A 15651-nucleotide genomic window follows, 5' to 3' on the forward strand; every position below is an offset into this window, starting at 1 on the left:
GGAGGCCCTAGGTGAATTTTTAAATGAGATAATTATTAATCCCAGGATAAACAAAGGAAGGTAGGAAATATAATCACTGCATATTACTTGCTCTACCATAAATAATATTCACACGGTTATAATAATTATACACCAACTGCTTATTAACTAAAAGTATCAGAGCCATTATCCTGGGAGGGTAAGAGGAGGGAAGGGAATGGGAAGAGGACAAATCCGTGTCTGCCATATCAGCACCTCAACAGATAAATTCTAAATTTGGTAAATCAAGGAAAAAAATATAAGCACGTTACTTAGAAATATAGAGATAAATACTAGAAGAAACAGCTCAACGAGTGTGCTTGTTTTTTATTGCTGCATCACCATAAACTTAACAATTTAAAACAACACATTTATTATCTCATGGTTTCCCTGGGTCAGGAGTCTGGGCATGGATCTTCTACAGAAGGTTGAAATCAAGGCATCAGCTGGGACTGTGTTCTCATCTGAAAGCTTAACTGAGAAAAAATCATCTTCCAAACTCATTCAGGTCACTGGCAGGATTAATTTCCTTGTGGTTGTATGACTGAAAGCCCCAGCTTTTTACTGGCTGTTAGCTGGCAGCCACCCTCAGGCCTATAGGCCTCCTGAAGCCCCTAGAAGCCACTCACGGTTCCTTACCATGGGAGCTTCTCCAACACGGCCACTGACTTTATCAAGCCCACAGGGAGAGCCTCTGGCTCCAGTTTGCTACGAAGAAAGTCTTATATAACACAGCATAATCGTGGCAGTAATATCCCATCCCCTTGCCATGGGAGGGGAGATGGGCGATGTGAATGCCAAGAGGCTGGGACCACTGGGATCACCCTAAATTCTATCCACCACAAAGAGGTTCTTAAATGTTTTTTCATAAAGAAGTCATGCAAAATACATAAAAGAGTATTAATGAATCCCTCCCACCCATTTCCTAGCCAACATATTCTCTCCCCTGGGAGGCAACAAATATAACCACTTTCTCTCGTAACTTAACAAATGATTCTGTGTATATAATACATGTGAATATACACACGTTACTCCTCACTCTCTTAGCTCTCTGCTCAAATCTGCCAGGCCTTTCCTAAGCCCTCTATAAAAATGATGATACATACATATTTTTTCCCCTTTTCTGCATAACTGGTACCATGTTATGTAAACACATATGCATCTCACTATTTGCACTTCATATATCCTGAGATGATTTAAAATTAGTACATAAAGAGATTCTTCACTGTTTTTCTGCCGTGGTCTAGCATTCATTGACCATTTGATGGACAGTTAGGTCATTTTCAACCCTTTTCTATTGCGAAGTTAGATATTTCTAATGCTTCAATAAGTATCTCTGAGGGGAGGTCATTTTACTAATAGTGTTGCCTCTGGGGAGCGGGACAGGAAAGGGCAGGGATCTACTGCTTTCATTATAAGCCTTGTGCACCACTGATTTTTTTTTTTAACCATGCACACATATTACTTTGATAATTGTAAGAGGGCTGTGTGATCTGTTCAGGGGGTGAGGCTGGCTACATGGGGAACCTCTCTCATCCTCACCACCATCAGAACAGGCTTCCAAGCTCCTCTGAGCTGCTAGCGCCCACTCCCACTCAGGCTTTATTCTTTTCCTTTCTCAGCATTTATTGGGCATCTGCTGTGTGTCAGGAACTTGGAGACTGGAGCTTCAGAGAAAAATTATACTTCTCACTTCAGGCCAAAGATTCTACTTTGTAATATCCCTTGTAATATATGAGAGCAAACATGCACACAGCTCTCCTGGGCTCTCGGGAGAGAAATGGGCTTCCAGCGGCCTCAGCTGGAGCCAGAGCCCTCTCCAGGGTGCAGGAAGTGCACAAGCAGTGGCTCCCTCCAAGGTGGGGAGTTTGGGAATTGTTTGGTGTTAAAGTTCTGCTTTCCAGTGGATCTGAGGGGCAGCCCCCAGGGGCAGCTTCCCTTATTGCAGTCATCCACTCCTTCCTCTGCAGCCCCAGCAGTAGCTTCTGGAACACTGCCAGCCCCCTCGAGGTCCCCATTTGTCACATTGTATGTCTCTTCCCCATAAAAGGGCAAGACTAGAGAGACCCACTGTGTCTCCCTCCTTCCCTCCCCCTCACCTTTCTCTGCCCTCTTCCTCCTGTAACTCCAATTTGTTTTCCTTCCTTACAACTGCTTCTCCTTTTCTTCTCCTCCCCTACTGATTATCCTTGGCTTCAGCTGTGTCCCTCAGTGTCCAATGGGGGCCGAGACCCTGTGACCCTACCCCTGCCATCTCCCTCTGACCCAGTGGACAACAGAGTCTAGCATTTGCCCAGTGAGGTGGGTACACACCTGTTTTAAATGGGGAGAAAATTAGGCCTTCATGCCTCATTTCCCATAGCAATACACTGTGATGAACTTGAACTCCATCAGAGTGACAGTTACTGAGCAGTCTCCTGGGCATCAGACCATTTCATCCTCACAGCAACTGCACAAGACGGTATTGCTATGATCCTTGCTTTATAAATGAGGGAACCAAATTAGTTACATCTCTGGGAGATGTAACTAATCTGCCTGTGGTCACACAGCTAAAAGTGGCAGAGCCGGTATCTAAACCTGCATCTGCTTGTTTCCAGAACCAAGGCTCTTAATCTCAGTGTTGTGGGCGTCATCCTCTACACATGTGGCAAACATATTTTCTGTTTCCTTTCTAGTGAGCATTGGCCTCATCAATGACCCACACTGACATCAACCCAATAATCATGACTGTGTGGGTGCAGTTTTCCATCAGTTAAAAATCCACTTAATCGGGGCTTCCCTGGTGGCGCAGTGGTTGAGAGTCCGCCTGCCGATGCAGGGGACGCGGGTTCGTGCCCCGGTCCGGGAGGATCCCGCATGCCGCGGAGTGGCTGGGCCCGTGAGCCATGGCCGCTGGGCCTGCGCGTCCAGAGCCTGTGCTCCGCAACGGGAGAGGCCCGCGTACCACAAAAAAAAAAAACAAACCAAAAAAAAAAAAAATCCACTTAATCCAGAAATCAAACTTATGGTTACCAGGGGGAAAGGGATAAATTGGGAGATTGGGACACCATTGACACACCACTATATAGAAAATAGATAACTAATAAGGACCTACCATATAGCACAGGGAACTCAATACTCTGTAATGACCTGTATGGGAAAAGGATCTAAAAAGAGTGGATATATGTATATGCATAACTGATTCACTTTGCTGTACACCTGAAACTAATACAACGTGTAGATCAACTATACTCCAATAAAATTTTTTTTTAAATCCACTTAATCCACCATCAATGGGCCCACATTTCTTCAGCTTGGCTGCAAGGACTTGAGGCATTTCATCAAATGTTTTGCTGAAATCAAGTCTACATTCCAACATGAAATTTCATCAAGACTTTACCTCCCAAGGCTCCCTGAAGTAATAAACCAACACCCATCAAGCTCCCCCAACCCTCCCCAAGTCTTTCTGTGCTGTTATATCTGGCCTGGCCCTGATCAAGGCGCTCCTCTGACCTCCCGAAAGCAAGATCAAAAAGATTGGTGGTGGGGGCTTCCCTGGTGGCGCAGTGGTTGGGAGTCTGCCTGCAGATGCAGGGGACACGGGTTCGGGCCCTGGTCCGGGAGGATCCCGCGTGCCGCGGAGCAGCTGGGCCCGTGCACCACAGCTACCGAGCCTGCGCTCTAGAGCCCACGAGCCACAACTACTGAGTCCACACGCCTAGAGCCTGTGCTCCGCAACGGGGGAGGCCACCGCGATGAGAAGCCCGCGCACCACAGGGAGGAGCGGCCCCCGCTTGCCGCAACTAGGGAGGGCCCGTGCACAGCAACGAAGACCCAACGCAGCCAAAAATAAACAAATAAACTAATTAATTAAAAAAAAAAGACTGGTGGTGTTTGGAAGTGACAGCGGGCAGTGGAGGAAGTAGAGGGTGAAGTGTGACAGCAGCTGCCAAGTGGCAGAAGTGAGATTAGAATGGACGCGAAAAGTGGCTGGTGCAGCGGTGAGGAGATGTGACCTTCCATCAGTCTGGGGCAGCAGCCTGAAAGATGCACTGGGGCCCAAGGTCCTCCCTACAAGCTCTTCCTTCTTTTCTGGAGCAGGGCTTGCAAACTGAAGCCTGCAGGCATCAGGCCAAGACCCTAAATAGGGGAAGTTGGTCCTGGGGGAGGTGATCAATGAATTGCGTGTAAAGTATGCCTGGCACATGTCAGAACTCCCTAAGTGTTCATTGTTATTATCAGTTGTTATTATCATCATCATCATCAACATCATTATTATTATCACTATTATTAAAGAAGCAGCTGCGACTCAACCCCAGACAACTATTGTCCTTCAGCAAGGTGGATGTAGTGATGCCAGATTTCCCAATATGTCAAAGAAGCTGGGAATCTGGATTTTTGTTTAAAATCTCTCCATTTTTCCATTTGGCAACTAATGCAATTAGAACAAAAACCAGTGCCCGTGTGGACCAGATGAAATCAGCCTGTGGGCCACCCTCAGGCCTGCATGCTCAGTCCTGGAGCCTGCGGCAGAAGCTCTGTGCCCAGGATCCCACAATCTCCAGGGATTAGGAATGTGGCTGTGACAGTCTTCCAAGCCTCCTTGTGCCCCACACCCCTACACACACACACACACACACACACACACACACCCCCACACCAGAAGCACTCCAGGGACATTGTATCCCCAGCTGAGTCCTTGAGCCTGACAAGGGGCCAGCTGCACTTCCAGCCTGGCAAGGAGAGCGGCGAAGGGAGAACGGTGGCCAGCCGGGAAGAGAAGGGCTCACGCAGGCCTCTTCAAGGAAGAAGCCCAGGGTCCCCGCACGGCCCACAGCACTGGGCAGCTCAGCCTCTGCTTGGCTGAGGGAGCATAAAGAACCAGCCATGGACCATGAGAGGCTCCCCGCTTCCTGGGCCCTGAGAACATCTCCCCTGAGCAAAAATGGGCTTGAGTTGGATGAGGTCCCTTCTGCTGCCCACCTTCTCTGATGCCCTCCTGCCTTAGAGTTTTGACTGCAGTGGCTGCCACTATGAATGTGCGGTGGCCGCTGTCACAGCAGATATGTCAGAGCATAAACAAAGAAAGCAAAGCACAGCTGTAAAGAAGACCAGAGAACTCCCAAAGCTGTGGTCTGCCCGTAACCGCCAAACCAAAAGGGTGGAGTGACGCCCCGTGGTGCCGGGCACCCTGTCCCTGAACTGTGGGCGGGCTGGGGGGGACCGTCTCCCAGGAGCTGTGGCTGTCCTTTCCCTCAGCTCCCTTTGTCCATAGTTCTCAGCGAGAGGGGGTGCATTGCAGCAGTCTCTAGAACCTTCTCTGGGGTCCTTTCCCTCCAAAGCTCTTGTCTGCAAGACCCTGGAGGAGTTCTATTAATGCTTCATGTAAGGGGATATCCCGTCAGCCCCTCTTTGCAGAATTTCTCCTGTTTTTGAGAAAAGTGATCATCTAGGAGTGGGAAGGGTGGGGATGGGAAACAACTCAATACCATCATCATCATAATTACATTTTTGTTGCTTTTAACAGCTTTATTGAGGTATTACTGACATACAATACATAGTTAAAGTATTCAATTTGGTAAGTTTTGACACATGTACACACCCATGAAACGTTCAACACAAACAAGATAGTGAATATACCCCAAAGTCTCCTTGGTGTCCTTTGTCATCCCTCCCCGCCCCTCTCTTCATCCACAGGCAACCACTGATCTTTCTGTCACCAGAGATTAGTCGCGTTTTCTGGAGTTTTATATAAATGGAATCTTACAGTATGTATTCTTTTTCTGTCTGGTTTCTTTCACTCAGCATAACTGTTCTGAGATCCATCCACGTTGCTGCGTTGCTGCTTGTATCAGTAGTTCATTCCTTTTTGTTACTGAGTGGCATTCCATTATATGAACATAATTACTTTATATATATATATATATATATATATATATATATATATATATGTATATAATTACTTTGTATTAAGTACTTCCTATATGCCAGGAACTCTACTACTGAGTTCACATACATTATCTTTTTCAGTCCTCAAACTGATCCACAAATAAGAACAGTAATCTCCACTTTACAGTTGAGGCAAGCAAGGCTCAGAAAAGTTAAGAAAACTTCCCACAGGTCACACAGCAGGGAAGTGTAACATTCAGGATATGAACTTGTCTCCCTGCACTGAGCTATACTGCATGTGCAGTTTTCCCTCTGAGCACCTGGCCATCCCAGGTGTCCCGGGCTGCTCAGCAGCAGGATGCCTTTGACCTTCCCTTCTAGCTCCACCCCACGGGCCCGGGAGCACAGTGGACCGGCCTGGCCGTCTTGGTCCCACCTCCTCCCGCGACCGTGACACTCTGGGCACATTGCCCGTGGAGGGGAGGAGGTCAAAAGAAAGGGGCCCGAGCACCTGGAGGCTTGAACCCCTTCTGCCCACAGCACCCCCCCGCCGCCTGTTTGCAGAAGAAGATTTTTACTGGAGTCAACTTGTTTTGAGCTGAGGTGGAACACGCTCCCCGAGCCTATCAATAGAACGAGGCAGAAGGGTGACCACGCGGCAGATGGCACGGGTGGGTGGAGCGGCTCCTCTGTCGTGTTCGGCGGTGGTGAGAGATTCCCGACTGCGGGCACCGGCACTTCCCTTCTCCTCCTTCCCTTCAGCCCACTGCAGCTGAGCTTCTTCCGTCACAATCCGCCTTTTCCGGGTTCCCGGAGATCCTGCAAAGGCCTCTGGGAGAGAGGCCGCCGGGCGGATGAGCACCAGGGCCTCAGGGCCGCACCTGCGAATCCCGAGAGCAAGCTCCTCCCTCGTGTTTCCGGAGACCAAGTCTCCAAGTGCCCTGCAGAAGGGCGGGAATCACTGCCCTGGGGCCTGTGTTCAGTGATTTACATCCCACCCCACCTGGCTCTTCTGGAACGTCGCATGGCCCGGGCCTGGCATCTTCAATCTGCCCCTCTCGCCTTGCTCCTTCTTTGGGGCAGACTTCCTTTACCCAAATCAAAATCCTTCTCTTGATTCTGCTTCGCCTTCACATTACCCGACTTCCTAAGTTACCCCCTCAGAAGCCCTCCCCACCCCCTGGATCTGTATGTATATACATACAGTAGAATATTATTCAGCCTTCAGAAGGAACTAGGTTGACCTCCCTAACAACCCTCTCCAATGAGTGCCTTTGGGGGCACGCATCCTACCTGTGATTCCCTGTTGGAAAAGCATCATGCCCATTAGGCTGCCAGCACCATGAGGCAGGGCCTCCCCAATCCGTCACTGTGGTTTCTACAGCACCCAGCACAGTGCCTGCACCCAACAAATGCTCAGTGAATACATGATTTCTTGAAATAAGGTTTTAATACTTGCAAGAGTGAACAATGTATTATTTAGAGGTACATGTATTTAGTAAAACTATAAAGAAAAGCAAAAGAATTACACACTCAAGATCAGGATGGAAGTCATACCCATTAGGATGGCTATTTAAACACACACACACACACACACACACACACACACACACACACACCAGAAAAACAAATGCTGGCTGTGGAGAAACTGAGACCCTTGTACATTGCTGGTGAAAATGTAAAATGGTGCAGCCACTGTGGAAAACAATCTGGCAATTCCTCAAAATAGTAAACATAGAATTACATTTGATCCAGCAATTCCCACTTCTGGGTATATACACAAAAGAAAGCTGGGACTCAGCTATTTGTGCACCAGTGTTCGTAGTAGCACTATTCACAATAGCCAAAAGGTGGAAACGACCCAAATGTCCATCAACAGATGAATGGATAAGTAAGGTGTGGTATATACATACATACAGTAGAATATTATTCAGCCTTTAAAAGGAAGAAAATTCGGGGCTTCCCTGGTGGCGCAGTGGTTGAGAGTCCGCCTGCCGATGCAGGGGACACGGGTTCGTGCCCCGGTCAGGGAAGATCCCACATGCCGCGGAGCGACTGGGCCCGTGAGCCATGGCCCAGTCGCTGGGCCTGCGTGTCCGGAGCCTGTGCTCTGCAACGGGAGAGGCCACAACAGTGAGAGGCCCGCATACCGAAAAAAAAAAAAAGGAAGAAAATTCGGACACAGGCTACAACATGAATGAACCTGGAAAACATTATGGTGAGTAAAATAAGCCAGTCACCAAAGGACAAACATTGTCCTAATCTACTTATATGAAGTACCTAGAGTAGCCAAATTCATAGAGAAAGAAAGTAAAAACAGTGGTTACCAGGTCTGGGGAAAGGAGGAATGAGGAGGTATTGTTTAACTCAGTTTATTTAACTTTAGTTTGGGATGATGAAAAAGTTCTGGAGGTGGATACTGGTAATAGTTGCACAACAATGTGAATGTTCTTAATGCCACTGAACTGTACACTTAAAAATTATTAGAATGGCAAGTCTTATGTTATATGTATTGTACCACATTAAAAAAAACAAAAACAAAAAAACCAAGATGGTGGTCACTGCAGCGGGAGGGAGGGGGAAAAAGAAAGGGCTATAACTGTACTGAGGGTGAGTCCTCGGGTACTCAGACTCTTATACTTGTTTAGTACATTGCCTATATCCAGCCACACCTGCCCCCTCTGAAACCACACATGTATGCTATGTACCTTATTTCATGGATTCTAAAGCTCACATTTTAAAAAATGTAATCTCTCTGAAATTGGGATGCATCTCACAACCAATGTGGTAAGAATAGCCTTGTGCCATAGTTTAGGTGTAGGCTATTATCTTTCTCTGTGGTACATAAAACAATGCTGCTTCTGGGACTTCCCTGTAGTTAAGGGAAGTGTCCAGTTGTTAAGACTCTGTGCTTCCACTGCAGGGGGCACGGGTTCGATCCCTGGTCAGGGAACTAAGATCCTGCATGCCAAGCAGCATGGCCAAAAAAAAAAAAGAGATGCTTCTGACAATTGATGGTCTCTAAGAGCAGATGAAATATAGGGTATGTATTTGTAAGTAAAAATATTTCATAATAAATTATTATTTATTTTTACTGAAGTATAGTTGATTTACAATGTTGTGTTAGTTTCAGGTGTACAACAAAGTGATTCAGTGATTCTTTTTCATATCCTTTTCCATTATAGTGTATTACAAGATACTGAATATAGTTCTGTATGCTATACAGTAGGACCTTGTTGTTTATTTTATATATAATAATTTGTATCTGCTGATCCCAAACTCCTAATTTATCACTCCCCACCCCCTGTCCCCTTTGGTAACCATAAGTCAATCTCTGTGAGTATGTTTCTGTTTTGTAAATAGATTCATCATTTATATCATATTTTAAATTCTACATGTAAGTGATATCAGATGATATTTGTGTTTTTCTGTCTGACTTCACTTAGTATCATAATCTCTAGGTCCATCTATGTGGCTGCATTTGGCATTGTTTCTTTTTTTTTTTTTTTTTTGGCTGCACTGGGTCTTCGTTGCTGTGCGCGGGCTTTCTCCAGTTGTGGCGAGCAGAGGCTACTCTTCATTGCAGTGCGTGGGCTTCTCATTGCGGTGGCTTCTCTTGTTGCAGAGCACAGGCTCTAGGCACGCGGGCTTCAGTAGTTGCAGCACGCAAGCTCAGTAGTTGTAGCTCATGGGCTCTAGAGCACGGGCTAAGTAGTTGTGGCACACAGGCTCAGTAGTTGCGGCACATTGGCTTAGTTGCCCCACGGCGCGTGGGATCTTCCCAGACCAGGGATTGAACCCGCGTCCCCTGCATTGGCAGGCAGATTCTTAACCACTGGACCACCAGGGAAGTCCATTTCATTCTTTTTTATGGCTGATTTAGATAGATAGATAGATAGATAGATAGATAGATAGATAGATAGATGTGTATAGATATATCACATCTTCTTTATCCATTCATCTATTGATGGACACTTGGGTTGCTTCCACGTCTTGGCTATTGTAAATAGAGCTGCTATGAATATTGGGATGCATGGATCTTTTCGAATTAGAGTTTTCTCCAGGTATATGCCCAGAAGTGAAAATGCTGGATCATATGGTAACTCTATTTTAAGTTTTTTAAGGAACCTCAATACTGTTTTCCATACTGGCTGCACCAATTTATATTCCCACCAAGAGTGTAGTAGGGTTCCCTTTTCTCCACACTGTCTCCAGCATTTATTATTTGTAGGCATTTTGATGATGGCCATTCTAACCAGTGTGAAGTGATACCTCATTGTAGTTTTTTTTGTTTTTTTTGTTTTTTTGCGGTACATGGGCCTCTCACTGTTGTGGCCTCTCCCATTGCGGAGCACAGGCTCCGGACGTGCAGGCTCAGTGGCCATGGCTCACAGGCCCAGCGGCTCCGCGGCACGTGGGATCTTCCCGGACCGCGGCACGAACCCGTGTCCCCTGCATTAGCAGGCGGACTCTCAACCACTGCACCACCAGGGAAGCCCTCTCATTGTAGTTTTGATTTGCATTTCTCTAATAGTGATGTTGAGCATCTTTTCATATGCCTACTGACCATCTGTATGTCTTCTTTGGAGAAATGTCTATTTAGGTCTTCTGCCCATTTTTTGATTGGGCTGTTTGGTTTTTGATATTGAGTTGTGTGAGCATAACAAATTTTTAAATAACAGTTCTATTGACATATAATTCACATACAATACATACACCCATTTAAAGTATACAATTCAATGGTTTTTAGTATATTCACAGAGTTGTGCAATCACACAATACATGGTCTTTTGTGACTGGCTTTTTTTACTTAGCGTGTTTTCAAGTTTCATCTGTGTTGTAACATTATACTTAATTTTTAAAGTGATCCATTCACTCCTCAACTCACTGGAATCTGGCTTCTGAACCCACCTCTTTATTAAAATGACTCGTGTAGGTCACAAGTAATTTCCTCATTATACAGTCTAGTGGACATATCTCAGGCTTCATTTCAACCTCATTCAGCACAAATATGGGCTGAGTGTTAACTAAATGCCAATTTTTACTGGCATCACTGACTTCCTTCTCTCTGACTTGCTCCTTCCTTAAATGCCACACCTCATGCTCATTTGCCTGTTTCCCTGTCTGGACCTTCTCTGTCTGCTTCCTTGGTTCTCCCTTCCCCTCTCCTTTGGCTTGTCTTTGGCATTTGTCCCCTCCTTTGACGTTCTTCCAGTGATATCCAGCAGACTGGTATCCTCCATGATCAGGCCCTCAATATGACACAACCCTCAATCAGGTTGTATCTTCAACTCTAACCTCTGTTTCTCCACCTGCCTGCTAGACCTTCCTCTCTGGGTGTTGCACGGGTGCCTCACACTCCATGCTAGATGGAATCTCTCCTCTGCATAACCCAGCACTTCTCTTAAGCCACTTAGATTCTGCCTTATACTCTTTCATTCAATGAAATTATTTACTCGAGGCCTGTGTCGCAACCATGCTCCGCCAGATCATTGGTCAGGCCAAGAATCATGCTAGCTTGATCCCCCTCTTGGTATTTATTGGAACAGGAGGTACTGGAGCAGCACCGTATGTCTGGTGCCTGGCATTGTTCCATCCAGATGTCAGCTGGGACAGAAATAATAACCCAGAACCCTGGAACAAAGTGGGCCCCAATGATTAATACAAGTTCTACCCAGTGAATGTAGATTACAGCAGCAAAGTGAAGAAAGAAGGTCCAGACTTCTAAATGAAATGTTTCACTATAAAGCTGCTTAGAATGAAGGTCTTCCAGAATCCATCTGCACAATTTTTCACTTGACCAGGAGATAGTTCCCCTCTCAATGTGTGATCATGTTGGTGTATCGTGTTGGGGTTTACACTGATTAATAAATAATCTGAAACTTAAAAAAACTAAGTTAGTGAGAATCTGCTGCTGTTTGAAGTACTAAAGACATGTTAGAGGGGCTTCCCTGGTGGCACAGTGGTTGAGAATCTGCCTGCTAATGCAGGGGACACGGGTTCAAGCCCTGGTCTGGGAAGATCCCCCATGCCGCGGAGCAACTAGGCCCGTGAGCCACAACTACTGAGCCTGCGCATCTGGAGCCTGTGCTCCGCAACAAAAGAGGCCGCGACAGTGAGAGGCCCGCACACCGTGATGAAGAGTGGCCCCCACTCGCCACAACTAGAGAAAGCCCTCACACAGAAATGAAGACCCAACACAGCAAAAATAAATAAATTAATTAATAAAAACTCCTACCCCCAACATCTTCTTTTAAAAAAAAAGACATGTTAGAAAAGAAAACAAAGTCCCTTTTCTCCAAGAGCTTCCCTTCTGGGGAGAGAGCCAGGTGGTCAACCATGAACCTGCAATATGGCCGGTTGTGAAGAGTTCCTTAAAACAATTAGAGCAGGGTAAAGGGATCAAAAGTGACAGTGGGTTGTGCTGGTTATTCTCTGCTTACTGTCCGTCCCTCCCATACAATTCACCCATCGTGCTCCCTCTCAGCCCTGTTCCATGCCCCAGGGACTGGCCTACAAGACTTCTTTCACCCAAGCTCCCTCGCCCTCTGCCTTCCTATTGGCTTAGGCAGAAAGAGGTGAGAGAGTGGGGGGCAGTGGTGTGGTAGTAAAGGTTTATCAGCCAGCTCTCCAAGGAAAAGCAACCTGATATGTAGCATTTGCCCATTTCTGTGGTATAAATACTCCACCTTGAGAGATTTCAAACAGCCATCTTGATGTCGGAGTTGGAAAGAGATGCTTACCGTGGGCCCTGATGAACCAGTATAAGCCAGTTTCAACACACCATTGGTGGGAGGAGAGGGAAGTCTGGGAATGTCTTCTCAGCTTCCTCTTGTCCTCGGTCCTGGCAGGGGCTGCATCCCTTCAGGACTGCAGCTCTAGACAACAGTGCCTCTTAGGCCACTCCAGCTCTAACGAGATGCTGATACTCCCATTCCCTCCTCCTCCCTCTTCAGGCCTGGGATTGGGAACAGCTTCTCAGTGAAGCTGGTCCCTGGGTGCCTCACTATCCCTAGTTTCCTTTCCCTACTCCCAGCTCTTCATTAATGTTCTTCAAAATCCTTGTGGAATGTACCTTCTGTCTCCTGTGGGACCCGGACTCATACAGGAGGGTTGTCTTTTTTCGTAGAGTGCATAGGAAGGCCTTTCTGATACTGTAACACTGAAGCACAGAATGAGGGTGTGGGAAGTGATTTGTGTGTTGATCCTGCCACCTCCTCTCCAGTTTCCCCATCCCCATGCCTGGTAACCATTTCTCTTGTATTTGATTTCTAGCAGTGCCAATCCCAGTTCTTTGCATGTATCCAAAAAAACATTTGTTGAATTGTACCAAAACAGGGCCATCTATTGCTTTTCTTCTGCTCTCTAAAAAGTGTTCCTTGTTCCTATGAATTTCACTAATGCTCTTTCATTCTTCATTTGAATCTTCTATTGGGTCCATGCCCAGTGAGCCAGTGCTAACAGAAGCTGGTATAAAATCCTCCTACAAAAATTACAGTCCTCAAAAGAAAAAAAAAAAAAACACACCACAGTCCTCTTATAAAAATTGCTGGATTTGAGGCCACAGTAGATAATTTACATAGGTTGAGAAGATGAATTCAAAAGCCATTAAATCTAAGCCTGTGAAATCAAAATCAGCACAGTTTGCTACAATTGTACTTAAACTCAACATGAAGGCCAAAAGGTAAAATAGCATTCTGAAGTTACACCACTTTATACAGCAATACCACCAGTGTTCATGCTGCCTGATGGGCCCGGGTCTGAGAACATAACGTTCCTGCTGTGGTTCTGCACTCCCCTCCCCGCCAGCTGTTAACCCCCTGTGCCAAGGCAAGCTGGCTTCATGAGACCCATTGTGTCCATACCCACTCCACCCACCAAGTGGGCCTCTTGCATCATGTCAACCAGCCTATCTGCAGAGGTATCAGCTTGGTAGGGAGAATGAACTCTTTGTGGAGAAGATTAGGTTTAGGGCTGGGATTTGGGTTGAGGTTTGTGAAGGTTAATTTTATGTGTCAACTTGGCTGGGCCATGGAGGGCCAGATATGTGATTAAACATTACTCTGAATGTGTCTGTGTCTGTAAGGGTGTTTTTGTTTTTGTTTTTTTATGTAATTTTTTATTTGTTTTATTTATTTAGTTTTGGCTGCATTGGGTCTTCGTTGCTGTGTGCAGGCTTTCTCTAGTTGCATCGAGCAGGGGCTACTCTTCGTTGTGGTGCATGGGCTGCTCATTGTGGTGGCTTCTCTTGTTGTGGAGCACAGGCTCTAGGAGTGCAGGCTTCAGTAGTTGCAGCACGCAGGCCTTAGAGCATGTGGGCTTCAGTAGTTGCAGCATGTGGGCTCAGTTGTTGTGACTCGTGGGCTCCAGAGCACAGACTCAGTAGTTGTGGCACACAGGCTTAGTTGCTCCGCAGCATGTGGGATCTTCCTGGACCAGGAATGCAACCCGTGCCCCCTGCATTGGCAGGCAGATTCTTAACCACTGTGCCACCAGGGAATTCCCAGTGAGGGTGTTTTTGCATGAGATTAATATTTAAAGCAGTGACTTTGAGTGAAACAGATTGCCCTCCATACTGTGGGTGGGCCTCATCTAATCAGTTGACAGTCTGAATAGAATAAGACTGACCTTTCCTGAGCAAGAGGGAATTCTGCCAGCAGACAGTCTTTGGACTTGAGCTGCAACACCAGCTCTTCCTGCAGATGTTGGACTTGCCATCCTCCATAATCATGTAAGCCAATTCCTGAAAATACATCTTTCTTTATATATATACATCTAATTGGTTCTGTTTCTCTGGAGAATCTGACTAATACAAGGTTGGAGTTGTGACTGGATTTAGGGTTAAAGTTAAGGTTCACATTAGAGCAGGGTTACAGTTAGGGTTAAGATTAGAGGGAGATTGGGGCTAGAGTTGGCATTCAGGTTGAGTTTGAGGTAGGGGTAGGGTTAGCATGAAGGGTAAGGTTAGGAATCAGGTTAGAGTAGGGTTAGGATTAGGGTTGGGTTGAAGTTAGGGTTAGAGTTAGGGTTCGGTTTAGGATGGGGATCAAGTCAGTTAAAATTAAGTTTAGTTTTTAGGATGAATTGGGAGATTGGGATGGACATATATACACCGATATGTATAAAATTGATAACTAATAAGAACCTGCTGTATAAAATAAATAAATAAATAAAATTTAAAAAAAAAGAAAAGAACAACAAAAAAAGAATACAGTTACCAATAAAAAAACATGTTTAGTTTTTAAACAATGCCTGGGGTTAAGGAACATTAAGCTGTGGACTAGGGCTTAACAGCTGATGGTGTATCCTATCACCCTGGGCTGCCTAACTCAAGACTGCTTTTGCAGTAAGAGAGAAGTAAATTTTCTTAGCCTCTGTCATTTTGTATATTATTGTTTTATGCAGCTGAACCAGACCCTGATTAATCCAGCACCCCAGAATGGGGTTACCTACTGCCCTAGATGCATGCCAACCACCTGTGCCTCCACCATCAGCATATTTAGATCACGGTCCTGTGAGCACTTGTCCATGTTTTTTGTCTGTATTCCTATTTGGCTCTGAGGTACCAGACAGCAGGGATTTAAGTTCCCAGCACACATATAGTGCCTGGGTCAGTACCCCACAGGGAACGTTAGTGCCCCTATCTTTACTATGAAACATGTAATTCTGGCCCCCTTGGCCATATGTCTGGCCTCAAGCATCCTCAGAGCCACCTCTATATGAGAAGCCTGGAGGACAGGACTGCCCTCTACCCATGCACTACCT

The 15651-nt window shown here is 46.1% G+C and overlaps 1 pseudogene across 1 annotated transcript; it reads left to right on the top strand.

Moving 5' to 3' along the window:
• The first annotated feature begins 11362 nt into the window (after positions 1-11362).
• On the top strand, positions 11363-11614 carry LOC307049268 (cytochrome c oxidase subunit NDUFA4-like; annotated as a pseudogene). Its single transcript has one exon. The product of its transcript is annotated as a cytochrome c oxidase subunit NDUFA4-like (transcript).
• The last annotated feature ends 4037 nt before the right edge of the window (positions 11615-15651 follow it).

The sequence above is a fragment of the Hyperoodon ampullatus genome (genome assembly GCF_949752795.1).
Source record: "Hyperoodon ampullatus genome assembly, chromosome: 2".
Classification (NCBI taxonomy): domain Eukaryota; kingdom Metazoa; phylum Chordata; class Mammalia; order Artiodactyla; family Ziphiidae; genus Hyperoodon; species Hyperoodon ampullatus.